The sequence below is a fragment of the Triticum urartu genome, chromosome 1, assembly GCF_003073215.2.
Source record: "Triticum urartu cultivar G1812 chromosome 1, Tu2.1, whole genome shotgun sequence".
Taxonomy (NCBI): Eukaryota; Viridiplantae; Streptophyta; class Magnoliopsida; order Poales; family Poaceae; genus Triticum; species Triticum urartu.
Window position 1 is genome coordinate 392,461,476 of NC_053022.1, and position 13,957 is coordinate 392,475,432.

A 13,957-nucleotide genomic window follows, 5' to 3' on the forward strand; every position below is an offset into this window, starting at 1 on the left:
TCTTCTCTTCTGACCTCTCATCTTTTCTACTCTTTTAGGATGGCGGATGCAAGGAACAAGTTCACGCAACCGGATGAAGATACACCCTTTGGACGTCACTTGAAGGAAGTCACTAGATATCTGAACATAGGAGTACCAAGCTTCACCGGAACCTACAACGCCACCTTACCTGAAGAAGAGCACTGGATGATTCAAGTTAAAGTTCCAGGAAGGACGTTTATGCCAGTCACTTAGCCCATAGAGTTTTCTTTTGATGCACCAACTTGGAGTCTAGGAAAGAGCATGGCAGCTCACATTGCCATGGGACGCATTGGAGAAGTCTACCGAAATGATCTCAAGGATACTATCTACCAGATTTGTGGGCGCCGAGATGAGCACTGGGAGATGATTAGCACCAGAAAGGATAGATCAATTGCAGCGTTTATCCAGGAGTTAAACCAGCACATTCGACGTCAGGAGAACCAGATGTGCGCCGACATGATAGACCTGAAGAAGGCAAAGACAAGAATCAAGGAACTGGAGGAAGAACTCAAGGTTACATGTGAAGATTATGAAGAGGAAATCGAAGTATTAGTGGGGAAGAATGACGATCTGATCAAGAAGATTGGAATATTTATGGGAGGCGCTACACCAGTAGAAGAAGACGAAGAACCCAAGGAGATTCGCCCGGAAGACTACATCATTATCGACGACACCGACTCGGGTCCAGATGATAGAGATGATGACTATGTTGATGAAGCTGGAGTAGATATCATGGAGTCTGCAACCAAAGAATATTTCTAGTAGACCACCTCATCAGTAGTAGTAGTCCACCATGTAAATATAGTAGTCCGAGCACTTTTGCGATAGTTAGATCGATGGTATGCCCTTGTTTGATTGAATGAAGTGAATTGTTTGCTTTTGCCTCATGTGCATATGGGTAGTGTTTTCTCTTTAGACCCCCTCTATTCTTAAATCTCATCTTTTCTAAACCCTCAGATGCCTCCGAGACGTGACCCCGGATTTACCTTTCCACCGGAGCTCACCCAGTTGATCCGGCAGCAGAACACATTGATGATGTTGCTAGTCCAGAATCAGAATCAGGGGAACAACAACAACAACCCACCACCACCACCACCACCTGTTGATCACTTAGCCCGTTTTCTTAGGCTGAATCCGCCGGTGTTTTCCAGTAGCACCGAGCCGAAAGTAGCAGATGATTGGCTCTGCAAGACAGCTAGAGAGTTGACCACAGCAGGATGCACGGATGCGGAGAAGGTGAAGTTTGCCGCACATCAGCTTGAAGGACCCGCAGCATCATGGTGGGAGAATTTCACAGCCATTTTACCTGTCGATACTGTCACATGGGACCAGTTTCAGCAGGCTTTTTGAACTGCCCATGTTTCAGCAGGAGCTATGGCCATGAAGCGAGAGTTTCGTAACTTGCGCCAAGGAGGATGGACAGTTGGCCAGTATGTGGAGGAATTTAGTAAATTAGCACGTTATGCCCCAGATGGCGTTGCTAAGGATGCAGCTAAGCAGGAGAAGTTTCTGGTAGGACTGAATGATGAGTTGAGCATGCAGTTGATGGTAGCAACCTTCAACAACTACCAGGAGTTGGTAGATCATGCTCTTATGATCGAAGGGAAACAACAGCAAATTGAGAATTGCAAGAGGAAGTATGCACAAGGAAAATACAATTCAGGAGCTCAGCAGAAGCCACGATTTACCCCCTAGACCGGGAGGACATTTTCAGCATACCCATGGAGGAGGAAGCTCGCACAATCACAATGGCCCGAGGAATGGTAATGGGAATGGAGGAAGCAACGGCCAGAACCGCACCAACCCATCAACCCCAGCCAAGAAAGACCTGAGCCAAGTCACTTGCTTTAAGTGCCAGAAGACCGGACATTATGCCAATGAATGTCCTGAGTCACAGAATGGAAATGGCAATGGAAGCTCTGGGAAGAAGCCAAACCCTTTCAACAGGGGACAGGTGAACCACGTTAATGTGGAGGAGGTTGAAGAGTAGCCAGATGCAGTAATCGGTAAGTTTTTGGTTAAGTCAATTACTGCACTCGTTCTTTTCGATACTGGTACATCGCATTCTTACATATCAAGGGGATTTGTGGATAAGTATAAACTGCCAACCCAAGCCCTTAGGTCACCCATGTTAGTAACCTCGCCTGGAGCAGAATATATGGCTAGTCTATGGTGTGATCGGTTACCATTAAGGATTGTGAAAGTGCGTTATATCGACTAGAGGGGGGGTGAATAGGCGATTTTTATGAAAGTCTTCAAAACATGGGAGTTATGAAGACAAACAGCGAAGATTATGCCTATCACTATGCAGCGGAAGTTAGATTACACTAGGCCAGCCATGGTCAAGTATTCAATAGAGTGAAAACACAATGACAAACAGCTGCAGTGTAATAAGGATCAGGTAGGAAGAAGTTATGAAGCCAAACAGATCATACATTCATGTTGTGAAGATAAAAGATAGAGCAAGCATGCAATGGCTTCACAATGAGTAACAGTAAGACAAAAGAAGTGAAGATGAAACCAGTGACTCGTTGAAGACAATTATGTGTTAGACCAGTTCCAGTTGCTGTGACAACTGTACGTCTGGTTGGAGCGGCTAGGTATTTAAACCTTAGGACACACAGTCCCGGACACCCAGTCCTGAACACGCAGCTCAGGACACCAAGTCCTCACCGTATTCTCCTTGAGCTGAGGACACATAGTCCTCGCCCAATCACTCTGGTAAGTCTTCAAGGTAGACTCCCAAACCTTCACAGACTTCGTTCACTGGCAATCCACAATGTCTCTTGGATGCTCTGAACGCGACGCCTAACCGTCTGGAGGATTCACAGTCCTCAAGTGTAATAAGTCTTCAGATCACACAGACAAGAAGACTTAAGTGATGCCCAATGTTCTCTGGCTCTGGGTGGTTAGGGCTTTTCTCCTCGCTAGGAATTTTCTCTCAAAGGCTTCGAGGTGGGTTGCTCTCAAACGACAAAAGATGTGCACTGAAATCTGAGCAGCCACCCGTTTATGGTTGTAGGGGGTGGGCTATTTATAGCCACTTGGCAACCCGACCTGATTTGTCCGAAATGACCCTGGGTCACTAAGGAACTGACACGTGTCTCAACGGTCAGATTTCAAACTCTCATGGCAACTTTACTTGGGCTACAAGCAAAGCTGACTTGTCCGGCTCTGGACAAGATTCGCTCTCATTGTCTTCACTCGAAGACATAGGTTTTTGGTTTAGGCATCACTTCAGTCATTCTGACTGGTTCTCCTGGACCCCACTTAACAGTACGGTGGTTCCTATGACTCAACACAAAAGAAAGAGAACTACGAAAGATCTAAGTCTTCGAGCTCCATAGGCTTCATAACGTGTCTTCTTTTGTCATAGTCTTCAAAGTGAATATCTTCATATACCACCTTTGACTTCAATGTCTTCATACATTTTTGGGGGTCATCTTTGGTAGTAAAACCGAATCAATGAGGGACTTCTACCTGTGTTATCCTGCAATTCTCACAAACACATTAGTCCCTCAACTAGGTTTGTCGTCAATACTCCAAAACCAACTAGGGGTGGCACTAGATGCACTTACAATCTCCCCCTTTTTGGTGATTGATGACAAACTAGTTGAAGTTTTCAACGGGGAATATAGTCTGTGAAATTGTAAAGGATGAGGAATTGTCTTCATAAGTTGCAAGGGCTCCCCCTGAAGATGTGCATATAAGTTAATTTGCTTTTGGAATGCAAATGCACATGGCAGGTTGTACTTTAGGAGATCCACTTCAGCTTATGATGACAATCCACTATGCATGTGAAAGTATATGAAGATAATGACATGCATAATGGAAAATGGATGTCTGCAGAATGAGATAAGTGCGGGAATTTATCGTCGCACATGCGGAATTTATCTTCGCAAAACAGGGTGGCAAACAAGTAGCAGACGACCATCGAGTCTTAGTGTTACAACTCAAGGAACCAAATTAAGCAAAAATGAGAGTTGTAAGCACGAAGCAAAATATAGCAAAACATAAGGCACCCGCCCATATGGACCCGCTTGAAGACTATCAACCCATATGCTTCTCCCCCTTTTGTCAGCAAGGACCAAAAAGGTTTGAAGACATAGAGTGTCTACTCGTTCCCAGGAGCAGCAGGGTCGTTGGAGGTGTTTGGCGGTGCAGAGGAGCTTGGAGGTGCTGAAGCAGGTGGCGGTGATGTAGCATTGTCTTCTTCATCAATGATTCTGGCAGTGACTGTGGCAGTAGATGAAGAAAAATCAGAGTCTTCAAGTGATGGTGTGTTTCGCATCACAGCCCTTCTAGGAGGTGTGGTGTCAAACTTGAAGCGCTCTGTGAAGCCATCCTCTTCAAGTTCAGCTTCAGTACATATCATTGAGAGCCCTTTCCATGTACGACGACAGGTTTCATGAGTGACGAAGGCATTCTTGGTGGCAAGATTTCGAAGACGATTAACATCCACCAAGAGGCTTTTCATCTGACGCTTTAGCCAGTCGTGATGCCTATCTTGTTTTTGATGAAGGGCCACAAGAAGCTCTCGGTTAGTGAGAACACGAGTGCGCTTCTTGGGTCTTGAAGCAGTTGCACTATCAGTGGCTTCAGTTGAAGCAGGGTGTGGCGCACGTGTAGTGCCAGCCAAAGGATACACCCTGGAGATGGCTTCAACACCTTCATCATTCTGAGTGAAGCTCTGGTGTTCTGCATTATGAAGACTCAACGGTTGCTTGGCAGGCTCTGGATATATAGCTTCAACAGAGGTATCCACATCTGGCAAGAAGATCCAATGGTTTCGGGCTGAGGGCTGATACGAGATCGCAGAGTGCAGTTTGATCAGCCTCATCACCCAAGGAGCATAGAACTTCAAACCAAATAAATCTGAGCCTGACGCTGCAAGTTGGCGTATGAAGAAATCCTGTGCGTTGAAGCATTTTCCATGAAGGATATAGAATATGAGAGTCTTCATTGCACCCTCAATCTTGTCATGTGGAGAGTGTCCCTTAATGGGCCAGAGAGTCCGCCGGATGATGTGATATATGGTCCTGGGCAGGTACTCAAGGTCTTCAATGAGGAACTCAGTTGGATAGGGTGCATCATGGGGCAATGGCTTCATCATTGAGAGCATTTGACTCATATTGGGTTCAGGCCTCTGGAATATGCTCTCAATAGCTTCATCATGTAGTTGACAGCCTTCCTCGAAGAATTCGCCAGGAGTGGGTAGGCCGGTGAGCTCAATGATATCAAATGCATTGGCTTCATGATGGACATTGCCGGTCATCCACTCCAGGACCCAAGTCTTTGGATCTCTGTTGTATCCTTTAATATGGAGGGTGGCATAGAACTGAAGCAGACGCTCTTCATTCCAGTGCTCTTCATCAGTGACAAACTGCAGCAGAGCCAGTTGCTTAAAGCAATCCAGCGCTTCCTCTAAGCAGGGCAGACCAGCAATGGCTTCAGCATCAAGGTGCTTGTGCGGGAAGATGCGACCTTGGTTGTATAGGATGCATGAATAGTAGCTGCGCTGAGGATAGCTCCAGAACCTATCTGATGAAATCCTTTCCCTTGAATAGGGGTTCTTGGAGCTGTTGAAAAATGTATTGTCTGCCCTGAAGCTATTGATGTCAAAGGAGCCAGGCGCTGATGCAGGACCTGGGAACCTTGGCAGCCTTGGGACTGGCTTCTGGACATGAGGCATGTGCTCAACATGGTAATCAAATTGAGGACCTGCAGCAGACTCAGGAACAGAAGTGTCTGCTTCAGTAGCTTCGCTGTCTGCTGAAGCTTTTGGTGGGGAGGGCTCCACATTGGCTTCAGTGTTGGTTGTGGCAGCCTCAACATTTTCAGCCTCCGCTTGACTAGCTGGAGGGTCAGTCACAAGCACGTTCTCCTGGAGAACTGCTTCTTGGTGTAGCGGGGGAGTGGGATCTTGTGGTACTTCTTCATTTTCTTCGGCTGATGCAGCCAGAATGTCTTCAGCATAGACTTGAGGCCTTGGACCTTTGCGAAGCCTGCGGAACACAGACGACGCTTGTGGGGTTGGAGTGGGCTGGGCCTCAAAGTCCTGTTCCTCTTGAGGGCGATCCGCCCATGACGCGTCTTGTGCAATTGGCATCAGAGGACGACCAATGCTGATGAGCTCGCTTTGTTCATACTGAGGAAGGGCTGCATCATCTTGTACATTGTCCTGATGACCAATGTCTTCAGCAGCAATGGGGTCGGCTGCTGGTATGTCTTCAGCTTCAGGAGCCTCTGTGGAAGCAGGCTCATGAACCGTCAGTTAACGTTCTGCATTGGGGTGAACCATAGAGATAGGTTCAACTATCAAGGGCTCTGTGGGAGCAGCCCGAGATTTCTTGATCTTTCGCTTCTTCTTGCTGGGGGCAGTAGGAGAGGCTTCAGAGCTTTTCCTCTTCCTAGCTTCAGCCTTAGCAGTTCTTGTCTTCTTGAGCTCTGAAGCTGTCGACCAGCTCTTTGGCTTCGAGCCAGTCGTTGCAGTTGGGAAGACAATTGGAACCGCTTCTTGCCTAGGTGCCTCTGGTTCAGCCATAGCAGGCTTCTTCTTCTTCTTCGCGGCCATCTTGGGGTCAATGCCTGGACGCCCAAGTGCCTTGCGCTTTTCAGCCTCATTGTAGGCTTGTACACATCTTTCCGCCAGAGACTTCATCCGCTCACGTGAGCCCTGAGCTTCTGCACGCTTCTTCAGAAAATTTTCTTTGAGCTCATGCAGCATGGTCTTGAAGCTCTTCACTTCTTGCACACTGAGCTTGGCCATATTCTTCTTGAACTGAGCCTTTTCATGATCAATTTTCTGCTTCAGTCCAACAATGCGCTGGGCAATGGCAAGTTCTGAAGCAATTGCGCCTTGGAAGGCGACGCTGAGGCCAACAGGCAGCTGCAGATCTTCGAAGCTCATGTCTGGTGTGGCAAACCATTCGTCGATGAAGTTATGGATGATGGCGACATCAAAGAGAGGCAAATTGTTGAAGATTACAGCTTCTTCTTTGCTTTTGATGAGCTGCTCTAGAGCGTCATCTCCAAGATCTTCATCACTTGATAGATCAATGGCTTTGCTGCGCAGAATGGCAGCAGCTGTGAGCTCTTTGCCGGTGTGTGACTGGGGCACCTTGTCCTTCAGGGGCTTGGAGACGCGGGATACGTCTTCAGACTGCACACTGTCTTCAGGAGGTGCAGTTGCCAATGGCTTCGCCCTTGAGACTTTTGAGGAAGGGGCCGGCTTTGAAGCTTTTGGCTTCTTCGACTGCTTTGGCTTCGGTACAGCAGGAGCTTCATCAGACTCAGAGTCAGCTGGAGGGTCATTCACGGCAGTCCATTGGACTAAGATGTGGGTGATGAGGCCCTCAAGGTTGGCAAACGGACCGATGACATTGGGTTCTGCGTAGCATGTGCCATCTGCCCTTGGTGCGGAGGGGCCAGGGTTGAAGTCTAACCCAAATTTCTTCTTGTTCAGCTTTGCTGATTGTTGGGCAAACTGGAAGTTGCGCTTGAACAGATTGTCGTCACGACACCAGAGGAGTGACGACGGATGCGCATCATCAGGTTGTGGTCCTCGGACCATGCATGGGTAGAAGCCTTGAGCAATGGCTTCATCTCTGGTCCTGGGTATGAGATTCTTGTAAATGATGTCCCCCCATGGTTTCTTGATGGCACATTTCTCAGCATACTCCTGAGTGACGAAGCGGTATTTGAACCACTGTTCTGCCCAATAGCGTCGAATCCATTGGATTCGGGTCTTCGGCTGCCCATAACTCTCTTCTGGATCTGTTTTATACATTTCTGCCAGGTCTTCAGGCAGATCTTTTGAAGTTCCTTCACGTCTTTGTCTGCCCCCCTTCCTTGCTGTTGCTTCTGAAGCCATAAACTTTAACTTGAAAGGCTTCAAAACTTTCAAAGGCTTCAAAGGCTTTCTTTTGCTGGACCAACAGGAACTGGCTTTAGGAGACTTTATGTGATGCTGTAGGAATTCTGCAAATGAATGCAGACTATGAGAACCGAAAGATTCTCCCACGGACATGTACCTATGACAGCATTAAGGTGCGAGGGAAGGGGAAGAGGTCATATGCATTCTCAGAAGGTTTTGAAGATTAATCAGTTTAGAAGACATTGACCTCATCGTGCGAAGACATTCACTCATAGATAAGAAGTTGGTTCCAGATTTGTACGAACCCACAGATTAGTACAAGTGAGGAATCTAACTACTTTAAGCACAAGTGAATATACTAGGCATGTTATGAGATGCAGATTGAGAGATCTATCTTATGTGAAGAGAAACTTCTTATGGTAGAAAGTGACAGAACCATGAGATCAAAAGATGCTGTAAAAAGAAGTTTTATTTACCACACTTGGAACTGCTAGACAGAAGTGAGAGATGATGCCGAGCAGTTCAGTCCTCCGTGCCCTAACTTGGCGACGGAAGACACCTAAAGCCAGTTCGAAGAGGACGATGTCCGCAGTCGGCGTGAGGACGGCGTCGGAGAAGTTGCGGCAGCGAAGCGCTTCGTCGCCGGCGTCGTCGAGTGCTAGCAGTGGCGCTAGGGTTCGTGCGAGGGTGGAAGAAGGAGATAATGACCGCGGTAAGTGTGAATTTATAGGCTCAGGGGCGGCACTGTGCTATTACACAGGTGCCCCTGGCGATTCGCATCTGAGGAACGCGTGGCCAGTTTGCGGAAGTTTTGGGTTTGTTCCACGTCCCACGCATGCCTGGATTGTCGGGCGGTCGTTCCTGCTTCTCCGGATTTTATGTGGAGGAATGAGCATTGAAAACGGACTTTATGGTTGTCTCTTTTTCTTCTGCTGACAAGGACGCAATGAAGACTTTCAACAGTTTCAATAGAATGCATATGACTTGGAGAGATAGAATTTGAGATAGAAAGCATAGAGAGATTAGGGTCCGATCACATTCACTTAGTTCAAAAAATTCAACCAAGAAGACATAGCTATAAGTGAATGCTGTAGAGGACAGAACACTAGTATGTATATATCTATATAATCAACGTAGTGAAGATAATCATGAAGACATGTTGAGTTCGAAGCCAAACCAAATGTGAAGATATTGCAAGGTAACGCCATGAGTGAAACACTTCAAAATAGAACGTTTGGTGGTGGCGTTACCCACCGTATAGGAAGTATTAGACCCAGACACGGCGCACAATTATCGTGGCGCTCCGAAGTCAAATTCCACATTAATGTATTCACACTTAGAATGTATGTCTTCATTGATTTAAGATATACTTTACTTTGTGTGTTGCACATCTAAGTCATCAATATGCGTAAGTGTTAGGATGTGTGCCTGATCACAGGACATTTGAGGATTCCAAGATATTTAGCTCACACCGTAACTTGCAAAATATCTTCTCATCCAAGGGCTTGGTGAAGATATCTGCCAATTGCTCTTCAGTGTTAAAGTGTATGATATCAATGTCTTCCTTCACAACATGATCTCTGAGAAAGTGATGACGAATTTCAATGTGCTTTGTCTTCGAGTGCTGAACTGGGTTGTTGGCAATCTTGATGGCGCTTTCATTGTCGCAGTAAAGTGGCACTTGCTTCAGATGAATGCCATAGTCCTTGAGTGTTTGCTTCATCCACAGAAGCTGAGCGCAGCGAGATCCAGCAGCAATGTATTCAGATTCAGCAGTGGAGAGAGATACACAGTTCTGCTTCTTTGAAGACCAACATACAAGTGATCGTCCCAGAAAGTGACATGTGCCTGATGTAGACTTGCGATCAACTTTGTCACCAGCATAATCAGCATCCGAAAATCCAACCAAATCAAACTCTGAGCCCTTGGGAAACCATAATCCTAGAGTTGGGGTGTGAGCCAAATATCGAAGAATTCGCTTCACAGCTAAGTGATGCGACTCCTTTGGTGCCGCTTGAAATCGAGCACACATGCAAACACTAAGCATAATATCTGGCCTAGATGCACATAAATAAAGCAAAGAACCAATCATGGAGCAGTATACCTTTTGATCGAACTCTTTGCCATTGTCGTCAGGACCTAGATGATGTTTGGCTGGCATTGGAGTTGTGAAGCCTTTGCAGTCTTGCATGCCGAACTTCTTCAGGCAATCTTTGAGACACTTTTCTTGAGATATGAAGATGCCATTGCGTTGTTGTCGTATTTGAAGACCAAGGAAGAACTTCAGCTCCCCCATCATGGACATCTGATATTGCTCTTGCATCATATATCCAAACTCTTCACTGTACTTCTGATTGGTGCAGCCGAAGATAATGTCATCCACATATATTTGGCACACAAACAGTTCACCATCATATGTCTTCGTGAAAAGAGTGGGATCCAGGGAACCAGGTATGAATCCTTTGCTCTTTAGGAAGTATTTGAGTGTGTCATACCAGGCCCTAGGGGCTTGTTTGAGGCCATATAGTGCCTTGTTGAGCTTGTATACCATGTCAGGATGTTTTGGATTTTCAAAGCCAGGTGGTTGTGCAACATACACTTCTTCTTCAATCTTCATAGGCCAGTAGTATGCGTATGGCTTCAAGCCTTGCCACAGGAGCAAATGTTTCATCAAAGTCAATGCCCTCCACTTGAGTATATCCTTGAGCAACGAGACAAGCTTTGTTTCTGACAACTTGACCATGCTCATCTTGCTTGTTGCGGTATATCCATTTGGTGCCTATTATGTTGTGCTTCCGTGGATCAGGACGCTTGACCAGTTCCCATACATTATTCAGCTCAAACTGTTGAAGCTCTTCTTGCATAGCTTGAATCCATTCAGGTTCCATGAAGGCTTCTTCAACTTTCTTGGGTTCTGATATTGATACGAATGCGAAGTGCCCACAGAAATTTGTTAGCTGAGTTTCCCTTGAACGAGTGAGTGGACCAGGTGCATTGATGCTGTCAATTATTCTGTCAATCTGCACTTCATTGGCAACACGAGGATGTACAGGGCGAAGGCTTTGCTCTTGCTGATCTGTGTTGTTGTTGGGAGGAATGTCTTCAGGCTGAGCATTGTCTTCATGTTGATCAGGTGCTGAGATGATAAGTTCTTCTTCAGGATGAGCTTCAGAAGGTATAATCTCTCCAGTTCCCATTAGCTTGATTGATTCACTAGCTGGAACTTCATCTGGCACATTTGGCAGTTGCTCTCTTTGTGAACCATTTGTCTCATCGAACCGCACATCCACTGTTTCAACCACTTTGTAATGAAAGAGATTGAAGACTCTGTAGGAGTGCAAATCCTTTCCATATCCAAGCATAAAACCCTCATGTGCTTTTGGTGCAAACTTTGAAGTGTGGTGTGGGTCCTTGATCCAGCATCTTGCGCCAAATACTCTGAAGTAACTGACATTGGCTTCTTGCCAGTTAGGAGTTCATAAGATGTCTTGTTCAAAAGCTTGTGAAGATAAACACGATTGATTGTATGGCATGCAGTGTCAATGGCTTCTGTCCAGAATTTTCTTGGAGTCTTGTACTCATCTAGCATTGTTCTGACCATCTCAATGAGTGTTTTGTTCTTGCGTTCGACGATGCCATTCTGCTGTGGCGTGTACGGAGCTGAGAATTCATGTGTGATGCCCAAGGTATCAAGATATGTATCAAGGCCAGTGTTCTTGAATTCAGTGCCATTGTCACTTCTGATGTGCTTTATCTTGGTGCCAAAATTGTTCATAGCTCGATTGGCGAAGCGTCTGAAGACATCCTGCACTTCAGTCTTGTAAAGGATTATGTGCACCCAAGTATATCTAGAGTAATCATCAACAATGACAAAGCCATAGAGGCAAGCAGTAGTAGTAAAAGTCGAGTAGTGAGTGGGACCGAAAAGATCCATGTGGAGCAGTTCGAAGGGTTGTGTAGTAGTCATGATTGTCTTCGAAGGATGTTTTGCCCTCGTCATCTTCCATGCTTCACAGGCACCGCATAAATGATCTTTCTTGAACTTGACGCCCTCGATGCCTATGACATGCTTCTTCTTCGCAAGGGTGTGGAGGTTCCTCATGCCAGCATGCCCAAGCCTTCGATGCCAAAGCCAGCATTCTGAAGCTTTTGCAAGAAGACATACAGCAAGTTGTGGCCCTGCTGAGAAATCTACCACATACAAATCATCTTTCCGATACCCTTCAAACACTAGAGACTTGTCAGATTCCATTAGTACTAGGCAACGATATTTTCCAAACATTACGATCATGTTCAAATCGCAAAGCATTGAGACAGACATTAAGTTGAAGCCAAGGGATTCAACAAGCATGACTTTATCCATGTGTTGATCCTTTGAGATTGCAACTCTACCTAGACCCAATACCTTACTTTTACCAGTGTCAGCAAATGTGATGTGGCTTTTGTCGGATGGACGTAAGGTTGAGTCCATAAGAAGGCTTCTTTTGCCAGTCATGTGATTTGTACACCCACTGTCAATAATCCATTCTGAAGACTTTAAAGTCGTTGGTGTCGTACCCTACAGTGCAGTTAGGGGGATAGGCTTCACGAAGAGAATTGTGAAGCAAAAACATTTGATGAACCAGTGGGTTATGAAAACTTAGATCCAGATTAGGACTAATAGGGAGAGTAGCATGCGATTCAGGAACGAAGTACATAATGATGCCATTCGGGCATTTTATCTTGCGCCCTACAAGACTTTTAAGGTCCCCAGCAATTGTTGGGGAACGTTGCAGAAAACAAAAATTTCCTACGGTTTCACCAAGATCCATCTATGAGTTCATCTAGCAACGAGTGATTGGATGCATCTACGTACCTTGTAGATCGCGAGCGGAAGCGTTCAAAGAACGGGGATGAGGGAGTCGTACTCGACGTGATTCGAATCACCGAAGATCCTAGCACCGAACGGACGGCACCTCCGCGTTCAACACACGTACGGAGCAGCAACGTCTCCTTCTTCTTGATCCAGCAAGGGGGAAGGAGAGGTTGAGGAAGATGGCTCTAGCAGCAGCACGACGGCGTGGTGGTGATGGAGCTGCATTACTCCGGCAGGGCTTCGCCAAGCACTATGGAGGAGGAGGAGGTGTTGGAGAGGGAGAGGGAGGCACCAAAGATCAAGGTAAGAAGTCCTCCATCTCCCCACTATATATAGGAGGGCCAAGGGGGGGGCACCGGCCCTAGGAGATCTAATCTCCTAGGGTGGTGCGGCCAAGGGGAGGAATCCCTCCTCCCCAAGGCACCTAGGAGGTGCCTTCCCCTCCTAGGACTCTTCCTCCTTGAAACCCTAGGCGCATGGGCCTCTTGGGGCTGGTGCCCTTGGCCCATGTAGGCCAAGGCGCACCCCCTACAGCCCATGTGGCCCCCCGGGACAGGTGGCCCCACCCGGTGGACCCCCGGGACCCTTCCGGTGGTCCCGGTACAATACTGATGACCCCGAAACTTGTCCCGATGGCCGAAACAGGACTTCCCATATATAAATCTTTACCTCCGGACCATTCCGGAACTCCTCGTGACGTCCGGGATCTCATCCGGGACTCCGAACAACATTCGGGTTACTGCATATACATATCCCTACAACCCTAGCATCACCGAACCTTAAGTGTGTAGACCCTACGGGTTCGGGAGACATGTAGACATGACCGAGATCGCTCTCCGGTCAATAACCAACAGCGGGATCTGGATACCCATGTTGGCTCCCACATGCTCCTCGATGATCTCATCGGATGAACCACGATGTCGAGGATTCAAGCAACCCCGTATACAATTCCCTTTGTCAATCGGTATGTTACTTGCCCGAGATTCGATCGTCGGTATCCCAATACCTCGTTCAATCTCGTTACCGGCAAGTCACTTTACTCGTACCATAATGCATGATCCCGTGACCAGACACTTGGTCACTTTGAGCTCATTATGATGATGCATTACCGAGTGGGCCCAGTGATACCTCTCCGTCATACGGAGTGACAAATCCCAGTCTTGATCCGTGTCAACCCAACAGACACTTTCGGAGATACCCGTAGT